The sequence below is a fragment of the Equus asinus genome, chromosome 6 (genome assembly GCF_041296235.1).
Source record: "Equus asinus isolate D_3611 breed Donkey chromosome 6, EquAss-T2T_v2, whole genome shotgun sequence".
Taxonomy (NCBI): Eukaryota; Metazoa; Chordata; class Mammalia; order Perissodactyla; family Equidae; genus Equus; species Equus asinus.
Window position 1 is genome coordinate 51,692,501 of NC_091795.1, and position 20,706 is coordinate 51,713,206.

A 20,706-nucleotide genomic window follows, 5' to 3' on the forward strand; every position below is an offset into this window, starting at 1 on the left:
TGCTTTTGGGGGGGAGGGGAGGGGGCAGGGAGTGCGGGGTGGGGGTGGGGGGGGCGTGAAGCGAGGGGCTTCGAGATGTGGAGACAGGTTAGCAGGGGCCTGGCAGCATGGCAGGAAGAAAGGTGGCTTCCAGCATTGGTGCAGTTAACGGTACTGAGGGGGCCCGAATCCTGAGCCCTTGATTTAGCTGGGCTCATTTCCCCTCTGGGGCTGGGAGATTTTATCTGTCTTTTGAGGGGAGGCTGGGCGCTGAAATAACAGCCCCGGCTGCCTTAGGAAGGAGAAGCCGCCTGTGGGTAACTTTCCCCCATACATGGGAAAGCTGTGTGAGATGCTATGGGCTCTGCCTTGTGCACTGTGGCCATCAGTCAATGGGGTCTGCACAGGACCCCCAACACCAGGGCACCACCTCCGCCAACCCCCCCAAATACACTCTTTAGAGTTCAATGGTGGTGGTTGGCCAGAGTCCTGCCAGAGTATGTGTAGCCAGTTTCACTGGCTGGATTTCCCCTTGTGTGAAATAATAAAAGCCCTGGCCAAGGCTTATGAATCTATTTTTGTTTCATTAATATTATTTATTATGTATTTTATTAATTTTTTTAGGAGGGACTGTGCTCTCATTTGACCATTTGTAGTTATAATTAATACATTCTGTACTGGTTGTAAAAAGTGTACTTGCATTTAATTGCAAGTCAGGATAAATTAATGGGTATGATTTAAAACAAAACTCACTTAAAATATTCTTGCAGGGAGCAAAAGAGGGGGTAGTCCCTGCATTTAATTTATTTTCTGTGTGAGCGTCCGTGGCGAGAAGGTCGAAAGGACTGTGTGGGTCTAACGGGATTGTGCCTGTGTCCAAGGGATGTGGGGGCCACACGGGGCGGGGGTGGGGGGGGTGGGGAGGGAAGGACGAAAAGTGGGCAGGAGGAGGGGCCGCCAGGAGCTCTGTTCTTTTCTTTAATTTCTGAGGTTACCGGGAGGGGCTTAAGCAAAGTGGTCAAGTCCATCTGCTCCGGAGAAGGTGGTAAAGAAAAGAGGTTAGTGGCAAGAGGGAAGGAGCACAAAGGGAAAATTGTACATTGGGAGCGTTGCTCTCCCGGCCATGGTGTAGCCAGACTGGTTTAGCAGACACAATGATAGATTGTTTTGTCAAGGGTCCCAGGGTGTGCCCTGAACTTGAAGCACTTTGTTTATGTTGAATAGAAAGGGAAAAGCTCAGACATAATCGATGTCTAGTTTTTAGGAGCTCGAAAGAGGTGGGAGAACAGAGAAGAGTCGGGGAGGTGGGGGAGGTGCGGGCCCTGGTGGTGGCTGTCCATTAACAGATGAACTTGGCCGAGGGCCAAGCTTTAGATGCGAGCGTGTCAGGGCCCCAGTGCAGCCAAGCCTTTTCAGGGTTTTTATTTTATTTTTTTTCTTTTTCTTTCTTTCTTTTTTTTTTTTTTAAATACCTGCTGACTGTACATCAAATGCTCCCAGGTCTTTGGCTAAAGGCAAGAAAAAAAAAAAAAGATAGCTCAATTTTTTTCCCCTCTGAACCAGTTGAGGCCAGTCTTTTGGCTACACACACAGGTTCTGTCATCTTTCCTGGCTTGCCGTTGGGAAAAAAAGAGTTGTGATAACGCCAGTAACCCGAGGGCCCAGGATCGGAAGGGTTTGGTGTGTTCAGGAGACCAGTGTGTGTGAGCGCATGTGCTGGAGTGCGTGTATGTGAAGCCAGGGTGTGGCACGGCGAGGGGGCCTGCGTGGGCAGGTAGGAAACCCGGGGAAACAAATTTTTTTTTTAATGGCGGAAGTCAAACTCCTCGTTGGAAAGGACCTGTGAACTAATCTGTGGTGGCTGAGAAAGATAATACACAAGCAGGGCCCAGGAAAGGCCAAAAGTGGCGAGAAAAATGCCCTTGTTGGAAGCGCAGCGTTTCCCGTGCAGGGCTCATGGCAAACCCATGGGTCTGGGCTTGTTTTGTTCTCGATTATCTTATCGTCTTTGGTCTGTTTCTGTGTTTTTTAGCTTATTGTGACATTATGCATTCACTTATGAGTGTTGGCAAGCACAAGTCATCAGCCCAATAACTTCCTGACATTTTTAGCTCTTTTAATGTGCAGTCTTTGCCCTTCTGCCACAAGTGGCGAGGTAATTGAATTTCCTTGTTACCTACTGGCAAGAGGCATGTTCTGGTTCCCACATGAGGGGCTGCTGGGGCGAAAGCTGGGTTCACAGAATTCCACCTGGGGGACACCAGGGCTTTCAAGTGGTTTGGGGGCCTGTCCGAAGTGCAGGTCATACAATAAAAAATATTTTTTCCCACCATAGACTTACAAAGCTACCATTGTGAGCATCCATACAAAATAGGATAAAATCACGTTTACTTCCCTAGGCTGAAACCTCACAACGGAGGTGAATTTTCCCCTCTCCTTATCTAGTAGCAAATAGAAACTGGGAAAATTTGGAGGCCTCTGGGCTCATCCCACGGATAACCCAAAAAAACTCAACCCAGTCCTCAGATGCCGTCTTCTCTCCCACGGAAGTGTCTTTGTAACCTGCGTGGTAAGAAAGGGAAGAGGGGCTGAAAGAAGGGGAAATAAGCCCTTAAAAATATGTTTACCTCCTTTTTTTTCCTCTTCAGCCTCTGTGCGTACATGAAATAACATGGCAATGAAGTGCCGCCATTTCCACTTGTGTGAGCTTGGGCGGATTTCTTCATCTCTCTAAGCTTCAGTTTCCTCATCTGTAACGTAGAGGGAGTCCCACCTCGTGGGACACTGTGAGCATTATATGAGAACACTTGCCTGGTATGCGGTAAGCACTTGAGAAAAGCCACTTACTATTATGATTACGACTCAGGGCTTAGAACTTTTTCTCCTATAAGAACTGGGGTCTCCACATAGTTCTTCAGCATGTAGGGGTGAGCAGGTTGGGATGAGAGGAGAGCAGGGCAGGGAGGCTTCCAAAGTGCTCAAAGCCCCTTTTTGCCTCAGGGTGGGTTCCTGTGGGAGCCTGTGGGAAGGGGTCATTGGGTGGAGACGGTTCAGTAGCCACTGCAGATCTGGTGAGGTGACGTGACTGGGGGTGCTTCTCTCTATTGGCAACTCCCTCAATGCTTGGCCTCTCTCCCTGCAGAGGCGCTGCATCACCAGGAGAGTGTGCCTGGATGTGTGACACAATCACTCTGGTTTCATATTCCTACTTCACCACTGACTGGTTGGGAGAGTTGGGCAAACTTTAAAACTCTGTGAAATGGAGACAACAAAGAGTACGTCCACTGTAGAGTCGATGCAAGGAGTAAATGAGAGAAAGCACATAAATTACTTGCCACACAGGATGCATTCCGAGACGCCGTTGCCATACTGTGTATCTGACGCGTTGTTACTCCATCCCACAGCAACCCCAGAAGGGAAGTCCTATTAGCCTCATTTGGTAGAGGAGGAAATTGGGGCTCATCAAGGGTTAAATAGCTTCCCTGAGGGTTTGCAGTTTTTAAGGATTCAGTCCTTTGGCTTCTACTCATTACCCTCTGCCACCTCCTCAAAAGGTCTGGCGCTTTCTGCAGTGGGGCTGGGCACCACTTGGGCGGGAAGCTCTGGTGCTGGATGGTTGGACCTCCTGTGGGTTGTGTGGTCAAGTGTTTCAGTCTTCTGGGAAAGAGAGGAATGTTCCCATCCAGTCCCTGGGCGGCTGTCCTGGGCGTATTGGAGGAGCCTTGAAGCTGTTGGAAAGACTTGCAATGTAAGGAATTCTGCTTTGCAAGTAGTCACTTTTCTATCTGTCATCCAGAGTGAGCCAGAAGCGGGGAGAGGGTCCTGTGAAGAAGAGGGAGAGGTTTTACTATTTGTTTGTGACTTGGTTAGGAGACAGCAGTGGGCTAACCAAGAAACCAAGCTAGGACTTTTAAGAGCTGATGAAGTCTGGCTTCATCTGTTCTCTTGTCTGTGTTCTGTTGTCTCTTTGGCATTCACTTCACTGACCACACCTTTAAAGGGTGGGGAGAAGCAGAATTACGCTGAGAGGGAGAGAGTGTGTGTGTATGTGTGTGTTTAGGGCTGCTGGGGACCGTGGGTGCTGGGGGGGTAATAATCTACTTCAAGGAGGTTTTCATTTCTGGCCGAAGAAGCGCTGTGGTAAGGCAAGTCCGGAAAGCATGCTAGGAGACTTGAGAGAATTTTTGAGTGGAAACTACAGTCAACAACTCCATATGATCCACATGTGGCTTTCCCTGAGGCAAATTTTCAACTGCATGGTGGCCTCCTCCAGTCACTCTGCAGGCTGCTCTGACACCATTAATATTTGCTGAAGCAAGACCAGAGGTTCGTTGCAGAGAGATTACTTAATGTATTCCAAAACCAAATGTCAGGGTTTCCTTTTATTACCCATCCTTTTGAATAGCCTGGGCTACCATGGATCACCATTTATATAATTTCAAAGTTGGGTAGTTAGGAGGCACCTACTGTGTGCAGAGGCTCCATGGGGGAGCTGAAGAGTTGGCCTCAGCACTGACAAGTATCAGCTGGGAGCTCTGCTCACTTGGTAAACCTTTCTGTTCCAACCAAGGGAGGTTGTTCAGATCCACCACCAAGAAGTTGTCGCTGGCGTGGATCCAGGTGGTCTTCTGAGTTGGGGGTGGGGATGAAGGTGGCTGCTGAGAATACATGTGGATAAAGAACTCCAAACCTTCCATTTCATTTCTTACTCTGCCCTGGAACTGGCATGTCCATCCCCAGTGGATCCCTGCTTCCTTCCCTCTCGCCTCTTCACCTCCCTTTCCATGTTTTCTCTCTGTGCCCTGGCTTCAGGACTGCAATGGTCTACCCTGATGACCCCAGAAGAGAAGCTCTGAGCTTTGCTGGGACTCCTAGACTGAAAAGCTGAAATCAGAAAAGGAATACCATTGCTTTGGAGCCCCTAGTTCCCCCCCCTAGTTTTCTCTCCCTTCTCTTGAAAATCAGGCCATCTCTTTGATGGCGGCCTTCTCTTTCTTTTTCTTTTTTGGTTCTGCCTTCGTTAAGGTAAGCACGAATTTAATGCCGGTCCCATGAGGCAGGCCGGTGACCCTTCAGGCCAAGTGCCTGGATGTGGCAATGCTATAATAAATATTGAATGGTGAGAGCAATGGAAATTTAACAAAGCCATAACTGAGGAGACCGCAGAGGGGCCGCGGACTGGTTAAGAGGCTGTTGGATGAGTTGGGTAGTATTTCTACTTCAACCTGATTGAAATGTCGACTAAAAATCAATGCTGTTGACTAGTGATAATTTACAGCGTTCCCAGTGCTAAGTAGTTCCCCGCTTAAGAATGCGTTGGCCGGGCAGAGATTAGTGCAGGGAGTTGTGTGTGTCACAATGAATCAGACGCATTATAGGTCAGCCCTTTATTTGTTTCATCATGACTTTTACACAGTTGTCATGTAATTTATGGCTGCTTTCACATTGTCAAACATTTTCATTGCATCTTCTTCTTTAACACACTCCTGACACAGACGCGCTGCCTTGGAAGTCTTGGTATTATTTCATAATCCGAGAGGAGGCCTATAAACCGTCAAATTACGCTATCTTCGGGCTAATCTAAATGCGCTGCAGATTAAAATCAGAGCTCATTTGTCCCTGATGCAAATTATTAAGTTCTAATTATAAATATCCATTTAATTACCCCATACATTTTTATTTTGCGGACCCTTCTGAGCACTGCTGTCTGTGAGGGGGGAGATGCATGGGAGACAATCTGTGGTAATTAATGTACACGTCCCAACTGGTAAGGGATAAACATATGCTGCTTTGTTTGTCTTATTTATTGATTGATTAGATGTATAGAGTCTTTGGCATTGGCACAATCCAAAGTTGAAATCCTTTTAAAAATGAAAACTATTTAAAAATCTTTTGGGGAAGAAAAAGCAAAACATAGCCAACCAAGAGCTTTTTGCTAGAACACATCGTCCTAAAATATGGGATTTTCACCAGATTCTGAATTTGATCCAATTTAGATTTTGTAGAAGTTAAGAGTGAGAGAAACCATACCTGTTCTGTACCTAGAATGTGAAATTATTCTTATAGAAAAGACTTTGTTTAAAAGCCCACAGCATCCTTATTTCCAGCCCTGCAGCCATTCTCTACGAGGAAATAGCAGTATCAGTCTGTAATATGAAGGCAGTCCACTTGAGAGCATTATGATAAACTACTTTTTGATTACCAAACAATAAAGTAAAACAAAAAGATAAAATAAAAATTTCCAAAGGCCTTACAACTAGACGTTTAGTCTTGCATGAAGGCAATGGGTAATTACCAAGACTGGTTTGGTGGGGTATTGAGGTTTTTGGGGCATTACAGATTTTTCTAGAACTAAACTTTGACTTTTAATGATAGTGAAAGACATTGGGCTGGGAACCAGGATGCCTGCGTTCTGACCCACAGCTGTGAGACCTTGCATTCCCTTCACCTAGTGGCAGTTTAGCCTCTCTTATCTGTGAAATGGCTAGTTTGGATTGGTGGGTCTCAAAGCTATCCCATCATGTACCAGCACCCATGGGCAGATCCCTACTTCCTCTCCTCCCTGTTTTTGGAATCTAGTTGCTGAATGGGGGTCACCTGCAAAGAGGGCAGCATATTTTCTTCATTTGCCTCAAAGATGGAAGCTCTGGTGGAGATTAAGGCTTGGGCCCATGATCCCTCAGCAGAAAGCTTAAGAGCAACTTTCAGATTGCTGGAAGCAAAATTGAAGCGTGGTATAATGGAATGGTGATAATTCACAGAAGTTTCCAGCCTTACAAGATTTCTCCATTCTTTTTAATTGTTGCAAGCTGTTTTTTTGATAAACTCTAAGGAATGTAATGTGTATTTTCTCCAAGCTTGCTTTTTTGGGCAACTGTAGCTATGTCAAAATAGAAATACACTCGACAAAGAAATAAGTTGAATTCAAACAACCAGGTATTTTAAATTCAATTAACTGACTGAATTCAGTGATATTTTCCTTCTTCCTCCCCCAAAAGCTGGTTTCTCTGTATGGACATAGCCTACATATGCTGAGTTCTTGGAGTTACAAATTCTTGCTTGTTAAAGGCATCCGATGCAACATGTTTAGAAGAATTCTCCCTCTGTTAGTGTTGAAGACAGCATAAATTGAGGGAAAATGTTCTTTTTTTATTCATCCTGTAGGTAAAAGCATATGGCCTGTTTTGGGACATGTGATCTTTGCAATCCATTTTCTAAACTTGGTGTTTACCATTGACTTTTAGCGTGGATGTTTCCACACTGTCCGGCAAATACCATTTATCCATGGCATTAAATTAGATGCAAAATGATGCTTTCAGAAGCATGCTGAAAAACAACATTCAAAGTTGTCCTTTGGATAATGATTATCTAAAACTCTCTTTCATTATCCCATGTGCTAAGAATTGGGGAAATGAACCAGTTGTGAAATGAACGTGTTCCTTGTAGGGCACAGGCACTCTTGAGATTGATAGCTTCAATAAAAAAGTAATTTATTTAAATTACTGCCTCTTTAATTTATAATGTTTTGGGGGATTTTTATTAGGAGTGCTCTATTAGGGCACTGGTAATCAGCTATTTCAGATTTTGCATGCTCTTCTGTCTCTGGCAATAAAACAAAAGAAAAGTTAAAAAAAAAACGGGGAGAAGGAAAAAGTTTAGCCCTAACTCAACCCAAAGGAAGATAACAGAGAGCCTGCATGAATGGCAGCCACCCAGAGGCCCTTCAGTTATTACCTGAAGAGAAAACATGATAACATTCATGCCAAAGAGATAGGCGACAAAATATGTGTTCAGATATGAAGTTTAGGATTTCATAGCCTGATAGTCTCTCTTCTCCCCAACGCCTCATTGTATTGTGCAAATGTATCAGCCGTTGTATTGTTAATGTATGATAGGATCCTGCCGCCAGGACAGCCTTGGCTCACTAATGGGGTCAGCTGTGTCACAATGTGATATATGGATTATGTTTACCATGGCATATTTTGTTTGCGAGCTGGGCTGTGAGATGGGAGCAGATGATAAATGAAGATACCCTACAGTTTTCACACTCGTTCCTGTGGTCCTGAATCTCCCAAACAAGCAAGCACTGCTGATAATGGAGAGGTATTTATGGGGACATCGTTGACTTTAAAGTTTTGGATCTCTGGCTGAAGTTTAAGATGTGATAGTCCATTACATTAATGTCTTTACTTAAAGCTCCTCTTGGACTGAAATAAATTATTTAGGGTTTGTTGCTAAAACCTCAAAAAATTCATGAAACTTCAGGCTAGTTAAATAACTTTCCTTTGGCTTTCTGTGCCTCGATGATTCATTTGCTTGGGTTCCTGTTTGTTTGTACGATTTCTAAATTTATTTCTCAAGTTACACTGGCAAGGAATGATTTTCATTACTGGATTCTTGTGTGGTACACCTGTAAATGACTTGTTATCTCTTTTGAAAAAAAATCCCCAAATACATCAACACTGTCATCATAAGATAGAGTATATATATACACACAAACACACATTTATACATAACATGCATACTACATGTATACACATGTACATATGTTCATATATATATAGTGTGTGTATATATACGCTCTTTATGTGTATATATGTAGAGAAATATATATTTATATGTGTGGAAATATATATATATGTATGTACATAAGTATGTATGTAGAGAGAAAGATAGAGAGAGACTAGGAAGATCTTTAGATTTACCATGATTCCATAGTCAGTAGAGAAGTTTTAAAAAATTGTTCACGTGAATACCTCTTTTCATCAAATTCTGACTTAGGCAAATCTGTTTTCATGATATTTGTCTCTGAGGGTCTGTTATTCACATCGCCTTGGATTGAGGGGCACAGTTACAGACTTAGCAACAACAGTCCCAAGCCGAAGTCTTGGGTGGCAGCCTGTACTTTTTGCCTTCACTGAGTTGAGAAGTCTGGTCTTTCTCTCTCTTGGTGGCTGCAATACTTGTTGCCTTGCAGTCCCCTTCTTCAGAGTTCTGCCATGAGTCTATTTCTTGTGACTTGCCTCTGCATCTGGTTAAATGGGCTTCAGTAATCTGTACACAGTTACTTCTTACTTATTTTATATCCTGAAAGATATTAAGTCCAACAAGCTTTTACCCGCTGAGTCTACAGAGAAAACGGCCAGGCAATTTTTGTTTCAATCTCTGTGTCTCTCTGGAGCACTAGTTCCAGAGGCTGATCAATAGGTTTTATTGTAGACCTCACTGTCTCTAAAAGCATTGTGACCTTATCCTGTCTAAAAATAGTATTTGCTCTTGCTGGCAGAACCTTGACCTGTGAAAACCCATTTGGAACATAACTGACATATCTAGTCAGCTGTATATCCAAGACATGCTCTGCGAATGAATTCTGTGCAGAACCGTCCAGGAGAACACTTTCTTCGAAGAAGAAAAATAAATACCAGTTCTGAATGCTGGGAGTGCACCTGCTTGCCTGATGCGATGACGGGCCACGTGGTGGGGAGTGAGGAAGACCTGGGGCCTAGGGGTGTGTTGAGAGGGATGAGGACTCTCACAGGGGACTCTTGGAGGGTACATTTAGCCCCAAATAGGCCAAGGGCTGAAGTGCCAAGTGGCTTTAAACAAGGTCTGTGACCCTTTTTAGAGAGTGGGATTCTCCATTGCTTTCCTTGGCAGCTTCGGTCTTGAATGTTGGTAGAAGGGATCCTCCAAAGCATGAACTAGATGGAAAGGAGTATTTCTGAGTCTGAGTCCGCCTATTTGATGATAAGGAATTATGGCCACTTAGGTTTCTTTTTAGATGTGATAATGGTTTTGTGGTTAAAAAAGGAGAAGTCTTTATCTTTTGAAAATACATACTGAAGTATTTACTGATGATGATGAAATGATAGCTTGTCTGGAATCGATGTAAATATTCCAGTGGGCAGGGTTGGTGATAGGGTTATGGATAAAACAGGATTGGCCATGAGTCGTCGGTGGTTGAAGTTGGGTGATGCCTACTCGGGGCCTGATGTATGCCGTACACTCTACTTTTGCATATATGTGAAATTTTCCTGACCATAAAGGTGCTGCCTGACTGATAAAGGGCAGGATGGCCTTGTTCAGTGGGTGTTGTTTCGCTGAGGGTTCAGCTCAGAGGTAGTAAGGGGGCAGGTGTCCTGTGGGGAGGAAAGTACCTGTGAGCTCAAGTCTTGTAACTGGAAAGTTCACTGGAAAGGGGTCGTCTTAGAGTCTGCACTGTGCACCATGCTCCATTCTTCTGGAAGAAAAGAGATCCCACGATTTTTTTGCAGGGCATGACGAAGAGGTGGAGGTGGAGGTGGATGGAGTTTTAGCATTGGTGCCTCTTTTTGTCGGGGTGGGTGTTGGGAAGAAGCAGGTGGGAGGTGCCCACTCACCTGGCAGTGTTGAGGAAGACAAGGCACTCCTGCCTTCCTGTGGCCGTTTGAGCCCTGGCTTTTCGAGAAGGATGGTTTGTCTGAGAAGAGGCTGACCACATTCTGAGGAAGAAGGGGACCAAAAACGCAGTCAAGGAAGGACTGGTGCACAGCCTCCGAAAGACGGAAGGGAGCAGTGCGATGACTGCACAGCTGGAAAGGGGCAGTTTGTTCTCCTGTTTAGCAAAAGCCAGGACTGTGGCTGCGTAGCTTGAGAGCGAGGTCACCGGGGGTCTGAGCGCAGCCAGTCATGGGTGCGGACAGGGGGGGTGGCCAGGGTGGGCCTGGGCTCTGCCGGATCTGCTGCCCGGAGGCCGAGACCAGCCTCACGGAGCCATTCCCAGGCACAGGTCCCTCTCAAAATGTCTGCTCCCGCTTGCTTCGTGCAGAGGCTATTATTAGCAAGTGTCATTCAGTTATCTGAGAGTAGCGCTTTTAGCTGCCATCTAAGTGCCTGACACTTGGGTTTACAGTAGATTAAATTAAATTTTAGGCTGGTTTGGCTTCACTGGCAGTAGACAATAGGACCAGCTGTTGTAGAAATGTAGACTGAGACCTTCAAGGACCTGTGTGTGTGCGTGTACGGGAGTTCTGAGCACGCAGGTGACTCTTGGGCGATTAGGGACCTGATAGGCCACCACTGTGGGAATAAGGAAGGTGCCATTTTCTGGGGTTGACTGCTGGGCTACGCCTCCTTTTGCTCTTCTCTGAATTTCATCCCTTCCCAAAAAAGTGTTTGTGCAAATAGTTTCTCCAACTTGGTTTTGTTGTGCTTGGTTGACAGAAGGGAGTGTACGAAGCTGTAATAATCTTTTCTTCTTTCTACTGCGTGCACATCCATGTCAGTGTTTTTCTGCAAAGAAGGGGCTAAGCTTACATGAAAACACCCATGGGATCCAACAGAGGAAGGGTGTAGATGACTTCTGGCTCATCGCAGCATGGTGACTAAGTTGATCTGATGGGTGGTGTAGGCAGAATGTCTGCTCTGCCCCTCTGTCCTGCCACATATCTCAGAGTCTTGTGGTCTTGCAGGCAGACCAACGTGGAGGTGGCAGGGAAGGTCTGCTCTTTTAGGTGCAAATATCTTTGCTTTCCTTCATGCTTGGTGCTCGGTGTAGTTGTGGCTGTGAATTTAGGGCCTGTATGCCTCATACTGTTGAGTCAGAGCAGAGCAGTGGCCATCAACATCACTTATTTAAAATTCTCAGAAAAACTCTGTGGGGACAATTTCTCCTTCTTATAAATGGAATGCAAATGTGTACGTTATTCTGCTGAAGGGCGATGCTCTTTGCTTTTACAATCTAGATTTAAAAATTTCTGTGGCACTTGATTTCAGTTCCTCAGACTCCAGAATTTATACTCACTGATTAGTAATACATTATGCAAATAATTCAGTTTACATATCCAAATACTGTTTTGCATCATTCACACCTCATGTCTTGAAAAAAAAAGTGAAATCTTTCCTCAAAATAAACAAAACCTGCAGAAGAGTTTATTGTAAGGGTGAAAATTAAAGAGATACCCCTTTGCCTGGAAACTTTTGAGGAAAATTTTAATACTCCTGCAAAATAATTTGGCAAGGTTTTTTTTTGGCATCTACCCATATGAATATTCAAATACTAATATTTGTATTATCTTTGGCTTTTTGCATTTTTCAATTTTTGGAAAAAAGCTGTAACATTACATCAGATACACGTTTGCATATGGATATGTACAGCCATAAATGAAAATTTGAGCTGAGTTATTTGAAGGAGGTACAATAATTATTTACCAGTGACATGATTTTTCTGCCAGAAAGAGGGGAGAGTGAGTGTATGCAAACTTTTAATACCCTGTGTTGAGGGAGAGTTAACTAAGCACAGCCGTGAATGCTTAAGTCATAGATGGGCAAATGGCAATGCCCTATGAAAAGGATCTCTTTGCTTTCAGTGGGTTTTTATTGTCATTGGAGTAATTCGGGAGAATACAGGATGTGACCTGGAGCCCTTGTGTGAATAAGCACATTCCCCTGCCCATGTGAGTGTCTATCCCAGTGGCTTTGACCTCATGTGTCAGAACAGAATTGACCTCAGAAATCTGCCCAGGATTCCAGTGGTTCCAACCTCACTCTCTGGAGTGGTTAACTGACTGTTGCTGCAAAAATTTCAGGAGGAACTTCCCTCAGAAAGAAGGTCGGAAGGCAGGGGAGAAAGCAAGCCTTACTTTTTCTCTGCTTCTTGAGTGCTGTCATCTTCCTCGTGCGGTGCTCCACACCCAACTCTCCTCACAGGTTACAGACACATTTTTGGCACCGCATGAAGTAAGTGTCCCAACATGTTTTTAATCTTTAACTTTCACATTGTTAAAAGTCTGATGTACTGGCTTTCAGCTGCCTGGAGATAGTTCAGGGCACAGCACCTGACAGGTGTAGGGTTTTGTATTTTATGTCTCTCGGTGTAGAGGATATAGAATCAAAAAGGCCACAAAATGCCGTGAAGAGGTTGCTGCCCATATATGGGGCACGCACGGCCCTTAGCTTCCCTTTCTTGCCCCAGTCTCACACCTACTTTTCATTGTATCCTGTATTTGAAAGGGGCCCTTGGTGTACTTGGGAGACAAGAAACTTCATGGCTTGGTATTACCTACCAGAGTGTCAGGACTGAGAAATCCCACTTGTCTTCATTTCCTTCAAGGGTTGGGAGATGGGTGCCATAGCTCGTTTAAAGAATGAACTCTCCTTTTGCTGAGGATTGTAAGGAGACAGATTTGGTGGGTACCGTGGCTTCAGGTCTCAACTTGAATGGCAGAAGGTCAGTAACAAGCAGCCCATGAACTGCCTCTGTGAACATCTGCGTCTTGGTCTTTGCTCATCGAGCAGCAGCTTGTTAATGAGGTCCATCCAGCTTGACTTGAGCCTAAATAGTAATTCTGGGTCCTCAGGATGCCCTGTGGCAGCCCCTCTTACCTTCTGGTTCTGGGTGGACTTTTAAGGGAACTCCATAATGGTAAGTAGGCTCTTAAAATTTCCTCAACATTCTCCGGTGGGTTTGTCGTCATCCCTCGCCCCCCTCTGGTGTCCGGTGATTCTCACATTGAGCGCAATGGTTCTCGCCTTGTCCCCTCAACGTCCATGCATGTGAGAAACTGACGTTCTCATCTGTGATGCCCTCCCATGGGCAATTTCTGGCTGGGCCCCACCTCTTACTCTCCACTCGAGTAAGCATATTGCAATTCAGGCGAGTTGGAATGTCATTTTACAGGCATAATCTTGAGTCTGCTCTAACACAGACGCTTACAAAATAAATACATTTTATTAGTGCTAGGTAGTAACAAAATTCTTTGGACTCCCTTCACAGTGGGCTGCCCCACACCCATGTGGAAGTCAAGGTCTGATCCAGTGCTGCGCTCATGTCTAGTGCCTGATGCTGAGGGGGAGCTCAGCAGACATTGACGGAGGGAACTAGATGAGGTGATTTGAGGCCCAGCCTTGTCGGAGGCAGTCTGAGAAAACCTGGGCCTCATTTTGTCTTTTTAAATTAAGATCGCTAAATCCCAGTGATTATTTTAATCTGTTTTTAAAGAATTTCTCTCTTTCCCTAAAATCGACTTTTAGGGCAAGGCTCTTGTTGACCAGAGCATCTGAGGAATCGTAGAAAGAGTGCAGATCTTTGAGCATAGACATTTCCCTTTGTGAAAGGGGAAGTGAATATTTATTGAGCTTCTTCTGTGTAGGTGTGGAATCGTGAAGTCCTGTCGGTCACCCTCTCCTTGTACAGATGAGGAAGGTTGAGGCTGAGAGGGGAGCGATGATGTGCCTGAGGCCGCTCACTAGGCAGTGCTAGAATTGGCCCAGAGCCCGGGCCTCACACTTTCATCCTGGCTCGCTGTATCAACTTGCACAGCCTCTGCTTGCCCGGCAGGATCCAGGGTGGCCCTCCTGTGCTGCTGTCGAGAGAGTCGTGGTACTCCCAGCGCTTTTATGTGTGATGGCTGTAATGCTTTTCAGAACCAGAGCTTTGCTGATGGCGATCCCGGAGCTCTCTAGACACTGCTGACCTGGGGATCTTGTGGTAAAACCCGAACCACGAAACACCCAAGCGCACGGCTGTGGCAGAGATGGCTGTGTTGCTTTGCCCTTTCATCTCTCCTCTTTCCTTTCCCTGTAGCCTCTGCCCTGTGGCCGGCAGACCTTCCTGCCGTGTTTCCTGGTAGGTCTCCCACAGTGTGGCGGTTCTGAGGTTTGCACCGTGCGTATGTGGAACAGCGTGGCGTCTTCATCCAAATCATTGGACACATAGGGTAGATGGCGCTGGGTTGGTGGTGGAACCTGTACCCTCTCGGGCAGATGGGTCTTGAGAATTGGCCAACCCAACCTCTTCCTCCGCTGCACGGGTTCTATTTTTAAAGGCGTCTCTCAATAGCAGGAAATCCTTCCTTTTGTCTACCTTAAATCCCTTATGCTTCAGTTTAAACCCACTTCCTCTGCATTCCAGAGAAGATGGAGTATCTCATCACCAGCATTGGGCTGAAACCCCTCATATTTTAGAATTTTCTGCTCTACTCCCTGCCACTGCTGCTTCCTGAATGATCTCTATTCCCTGAACTTGAACTTACAGATCTGTTATCTTTAAGCCCATTTGTTATTTTTGTGCCTCTCTTTAGAGCCTGCTGGTTTCTGAGACCTTTTACTCATTCACTAGTCTGATTGCTGCAGTGGCAGGAAGGATACCTAGTGTTTTCCACATACTTACTCCTCAATCTGCACTCGGGTATATTGCTTGCTTTTAAAAAAACCAGTGCTTCATTGATGACTCATGCTTAGCTTGATGTCCACTAGGAATCATAGATCTTCGTCAGCCATCTTTGAGTGCAATTAAACTTTCACCCCCAACCGTATTGATGCCACATCTCCCTTCCCAGACCTCCCGCCCACATCCCGGTCCTTGTGCATGTTGCACTTAGTTCTCCACTTCTGTCCCAAGTTCTCTGGCCACCTCTCTGCTTCCTCAGGTGACAGAGAGTTATGATCCTGCCTCCTCCCTCTTGGCTTCTCTCCCAGTGACAACTTCATGGAGGCTGAGAAATACAGTGAGTGGCCTTTCTTGCCTCACTTACTGCTGGGAGAGAGCTGTTCATAACTTTCCGCTGACATCTGGAGAACATAGGTTTTGGAGGAGCAGAGCCCAGATTCCCTGTGAGCCAGCAGAGCCAAGTCTTTTTTGAGTTTTCAGTACAACCTGTGTTGTAATAATAGGAGTTGGTCCTTGTCTTTCATAATAAAACAAAACCTAAGTGCACATAAAAAAGCACATCTTTTCTGTGTGCCGGGGTGAGGAGAGGTGACAGTGAGTGTGTAGGATGATATGAACAGCATTACAGACATGGGAAAGCATTTCAGAGCACACAAACATGGCATGAGTAATTGTAGGCTTATAGCCACAAGGCTGGATTTTCAATCCCCGCCTCCTCTTTTTTTTTGTACCCCAGTGCAATCAGTTAAGATATAAATGAAGAAGGGAAAAGAAGGGCCACCTTCCCTTCAGACTCCAAGGTATTTGTAGCCAAGGACCCCCCCTTGTGGGTGTTGGCCCAGCAGAGCCCAGAGAACATCCCTGATTTGATCTTTCTTGGGCTGACTTGCTCACTTCCCGTTCTGCCAGCGCAGAGGTGACTTGGTAATCCCCGTAGTGTGACCTCACAGTGGGCTAAGTGGCCTGGGAACTTCTGTATCCAGTATGAAGTCCGGTGCAGAAATGGGGAAGCTGGGAAGTTGGGTGATCAAGGGTCGGTTGGAAACCCCTGTGTCTGTGTTGGGCTCTCCTTCTATCTGCTCCTCTGTTCACCACCACATTCTCCTTGCCTGAAAGCACTGGCTGGGTTTCTAGGAAGAAAGAGGCAGCCTGGTCCCATATACATGCACTGAGTGCTTGTTTCTGTATCATCTTCCCCGTGCTGGGTCTCCAAGGCCATTTCTCCAGGTAACTGAATGTCTGAGTGGGCACCTGGCAAAGGCCTGACTCCACCAGGTAGTGGCTGCAGCTCCCTTTGGAGGAAGTGTCGCTCTGGGATTAGTGAGAGGGCATCAGTAGTATTCCCATTGCCTCCTGGGTGTTGGTATTTTCTCCATTTCTGTTGAGGTCAGGGATCATGTTTTATTTTTTGTATTTTTGTGCCCCACATTATACTGGTTCTTATGTGGTGTTTAATTCGTACAGTCACGGTTTTTTTAATGATGGTGATACGTTCTGAGAAATGTGTCGTAAGTGAATGTACTTACATAAACCTAGATGGTACAGGCTACTACACACCTAGGCTATATGGTACTTATCTTATGGAACCGCCATTGTGTATGTGGTTCATTGTTGACTGAAACGTCATTATGCAGCACATGACTATGCTTCGTTCAGGCTGATTGACTAAAGCTTGAAAGGCCAGGCTTTGGATTGCATTCCTCGGCTCCCTGACATGGAAAGGTGCCGAGGCTGGGTGAGTTTGTTTTCCCCCTTTCTCCCTGTGGACATGATGAGAAAGGGTTGGGGTTGGGATGGGAGTGGCATCTTTGCGGCCTTTGCTCCATGAGTGCCTTTTCTCTTGGCCAAGCAGCGAGTTCTCTGTTTGCAGCTTCTGCCCCTGCTCACCTGGAAGTCATTGTGGAGGAGGCTTGGGGCTGGGCAAACGCTGGGAGGATAGCTCGGGATCCCTGGGGGTGTGGGAAGCTGGGAGCAGCGTCCTGTAAACAGCCCAGAACATACCAGAAGGGAGTACGGCCTGCGTTCAGAAAGGACTGAGTAGTACTTTCCTTCTGGTAGCTCTGGCTGATGGCAGAGCTGGGTTTAAATGGTGATTCTCTCTTTCTCTCTTTATTTGGTCTAGGTATATGCAAAACCTTTGAATTTGAGTGGGGAAATCCTCTCTTATCAACGGAATTCACCGACTCTTGCAGTGTTATCCTTTTCAGTGTGTTGTGAAGAGAGTCATCCAAACCAATTAGGTTTATTTGCACAACTCTGATTTCTTTCATAAGAAAAAAAAAATCCCAGTTGAATTCTGTGCTGAGATGACCTGTTCTCCAAGTGCCAGGAGTGTCCAGAAGAGGGTTGCTCAGCAGGGCCCAGGTTCAGGACTACTGTCCTGTCAGTGGCCGGGGCAGCCCGCAGCTTTCTAGTTTGGCTGTGGCCTTTCTCATGTTGTTTTTTTATCTGCTCCCACCCGCATCACTGGAGGTGGCCCAGCATGAAAGTGTTCCCTTAGGAGGGCTGGCTGGAAGTGCTCTCGGGGATGTCTGGGAGGAAACTGCTTGTGTGGCCTGTGTATCACTTCAGCCCAAGCCCAAGTGAGCCCACCTGCCTTCCCTCAGGCCAGCCTTCCTTCCTAACTTTCTCCCCTAATCCTCCCCTCACCGCCTGGCAGTGAGAGCCCCTGAGGAGTAGGCCCCTGGGGGCAGAAACTCCTTCTAGTGTCATTCCTAGGACTCAATTCCTTGTCCCTTCTATGTCCCATGTTCCACCATCTTGAAGTGGTGTTGACTGCGTAGCTTGGGGACTGGGCCAAGATAGGGATGTGCCTCAAACCTAATTAGCATGCAAGTCCCTGACTCCGGTCATCCTCCTCCCAGGGGAGAGCCTTTCAAAGAGTTGTGCTGTATGAGAGAGAGAAGGTAATTCGCCACCCCTCAAAGGTTCTATAGCAGCAGATTTTGATGATGGGAGGAGTCCTCACTATTCCTGAAACTCTCCCCCAAAAGTTACTGTTCTGTGGGCCATCCTTTCTCTGCCTCTCTCAGGAGTAACCAGAGGTGGTGATGTAGTCAAATGTGACTTGTTAGCCGTGCCCTGGCTGTTCAGTTTTGGGTGAGATTCATCTCTGAGATGACTAAGCAGTAAATCTCCACGGCTGAGTGGTTAAGTTTGTGAGCTCTGCTCTAGCGGCCTGGGGTTTACTGATTCAGATCCTGAGTGCGGACCTACACACCACTCATTCAGCCGTGCTGTGGAGGCATCCCACATAGAGGAACTAGAATGACTTGCAACTAGGATATACAACTATGTACTGGGGCTTTGGGGAGGGGAAAAAACCCCCAAAACTCCTTTCTCCTGTGTCAGCCAAATGGATGTGATGTGGGTGGGCAACGTGGTCAAGTGTATTCCTTCACTTTTGATGTGTGTTGCAGTAAAACCTGCCTGGTCTCCTACCTCTTGTTAAGATGACTCATAGTTGAGAAACTGAAAGAAAATAAACCCTCTTCACCAGACAGTGAACCTCTCCAGGCTCTGAACCAGTTTCAAGTAGCCCAGGGATGCCCGGATGGCTACATTATTGAGGCCTCTTAAATTAGATAAGCAACATGAAGTGACTGGGGGTTTTTGTTTTCGCAGGACCAAAGAGTTTAGAGCTGAGAGCAGAGGCACGTGCCTCCAGTCTGATTTTTTAATTCAACATGTGTTTATTGAACACTTACTCTATGCCCAGCACTGTGTTGGGTGCTGGAGATGCAGGGGTGAGCAAGACCAGGCAAGTTCCCTCTCGTGAAGCTAACTTTCTCATTTGGGAGATGGGTGTGTGTGTGGGCATGAGGGGGCAAATCCCTTGTACCTGAGAGCCAGATATGCAGCCAGAGAGTCTCAAATACACAGGCCAAGAGAGGTGAAGTGACTTGTGCAGGCCACCCGGGCTACCTAGCAGAGCTCGGCCACAAAGCCAGTAGTTTTTTCTGAGTCCCAAACCCATGCCTGATGCAGCCACCTTGAGCAACTCAACAGCGTGAGTTGCCCCTTTAAAGCATCCTTAGGTAAGCAGGCTCCCTCTGTTGACAGCTCTCCAGGGAAGGTGAGCACAAAGCTCCCTTTGTAGCTCCCCACTCCGAGTGTTTCTGAGCTTTCCATGTTGTTTGGATAAAGTTGCAGGCCCAGGTCGCCCTGCACATATTCGTTTTGGAGTTGCTGAGACACTTGCATTTTGTGGGAAGAGTTACTCTATCTTTGGCCCAGTTAGTACTAAGCCCTGAGCCATGTCCTTTCTTTGGCCTTTGAATACCCATCCCGGTTACTGGAAGACCACCTTGGTGAGTTGAGGGTAGCAGATGAAGCACTTCACATTATTTACTTATTTATTTGTTTTGGAAGAAAAAAAAAATCCCACTTGCTTTAGCATCCCTCTTCTTGCCTTCATGGAAACAGAGTGCACAAAGCTTGGAGGAGAATTAAATGGCACCCCTCCCCACTGATGTCTTACATTCCGAGCTTCTCCTATGCCTACTGCATTTTCAACTTATTACAGCTTTTCTATGGTTTGGAAAATCCGTTGACTGAGTGATGATTGTTTTCATGAAACGGTGCAACATGTAAAGCAATGGTTGTCATTAATAGTGCAGTTATGTAGAGTGTAGCTCTTTAAGCCTTCAGTTTCAAATCAGATTAGCGCTCTGTTAACTTAAAATAGCCCCAAAAAAGAAGAAAGAAAAAAAAAAAGAACTGTCGGAAATCAGAGGGAAATATTAGCATTATGAAACATGTTAACAAGTGGCCATTAGCACTTTATGTCTGCATGAATAGCATCTTTAAGTGTTTTATTGGTAACAGAATAGAGTGGAGTCACATAGAATGGCATTACTTTTCAAATTGGCAAGTTCTTTTAATTCAGCTTTCTCCTTGTTATTGCCTACTGGGGAGCATTTATTCGCTTGTCAAAATGTATGCCAGGGTGGGAAGAGGTACTTTAGCTTTTCTGGCTGATCCCAGGCTCTCAGGTGTAAGGGATTTGTCCCTTTACCATGGTCCCCCCAGGAGGAGAGAGAGTCTGAAAGCAGGCACGGAGGAAGAATAAGACCATGGAGGAAGCTGGCGTCTCAGAGCCTTGTGCCTGCCCAGTGCCTCTGCACAGCCTGGCGTGTGAGTGTGCACGTCTGTGTGTGCCTGGACACATGCGGGCTGCAAGGAGGTGTGTGAGGGGACCACCATGTGGGAAGAGCTCTGAAAAGCTGCTGCTAGTGCTTGGCATCTCCTCAGGCTCCTAGCTTCTCCTTCTAGAGGCTCCTAAGCCTTAGGGAAAAGACTCTAATTTGGTCTTGACTGCCCCATCTCAAGAGGCTGGCATTCTTTTTCCTTTCCCCAAACCAGCTGAACCCCTGCATTTATAATATAACGCAGAATGCTGGTGCCTCTGGGCCTCAGGGTCCTTGGGAAAAATGGAAGTTGAAACTCAAACTCCAAACCCAGAGCTCCCCCAGGTCGGGCCCCCCAGCGTTTATGGAGATGATGTGGAGTGGCTGGCCTCCCGGCAGTTTGGAATTCTGGAGGTTCACGCATTCATTTTTCAACAATTTTTTAAAAAA

At 46.1% G+C, this 20,706-nt stretch overlaps 1 protein-coding gene across 15 annotated transcripts in view; it reads left to right on the forward strand.

The window, feature by feature from the left end:
* The window catches only part of BCL11A (BCL11 transcription factor A), a 97,899-nt gene that overhangs the window by 21,541 nt on the left and 55,652 nt on the right, over positions 1–20,706 (forward strand). Inside the window, exon 1 of one of the 15 annotated variants that reach the window (XM_070512060.1) lies at positions 2,692–2,800. The exons of the other annotated variants lie outside the window; for them this stretch is intronic. The gene's annotated coding sequence lies outside the window, so the exon portion shown is untranslated. Of the gene's footprint in view, positions 1–2,691; positions 2,801–20,706 lie in introns of those variants that run through there. 15 annotated transcript variants of the gene reach the window in all.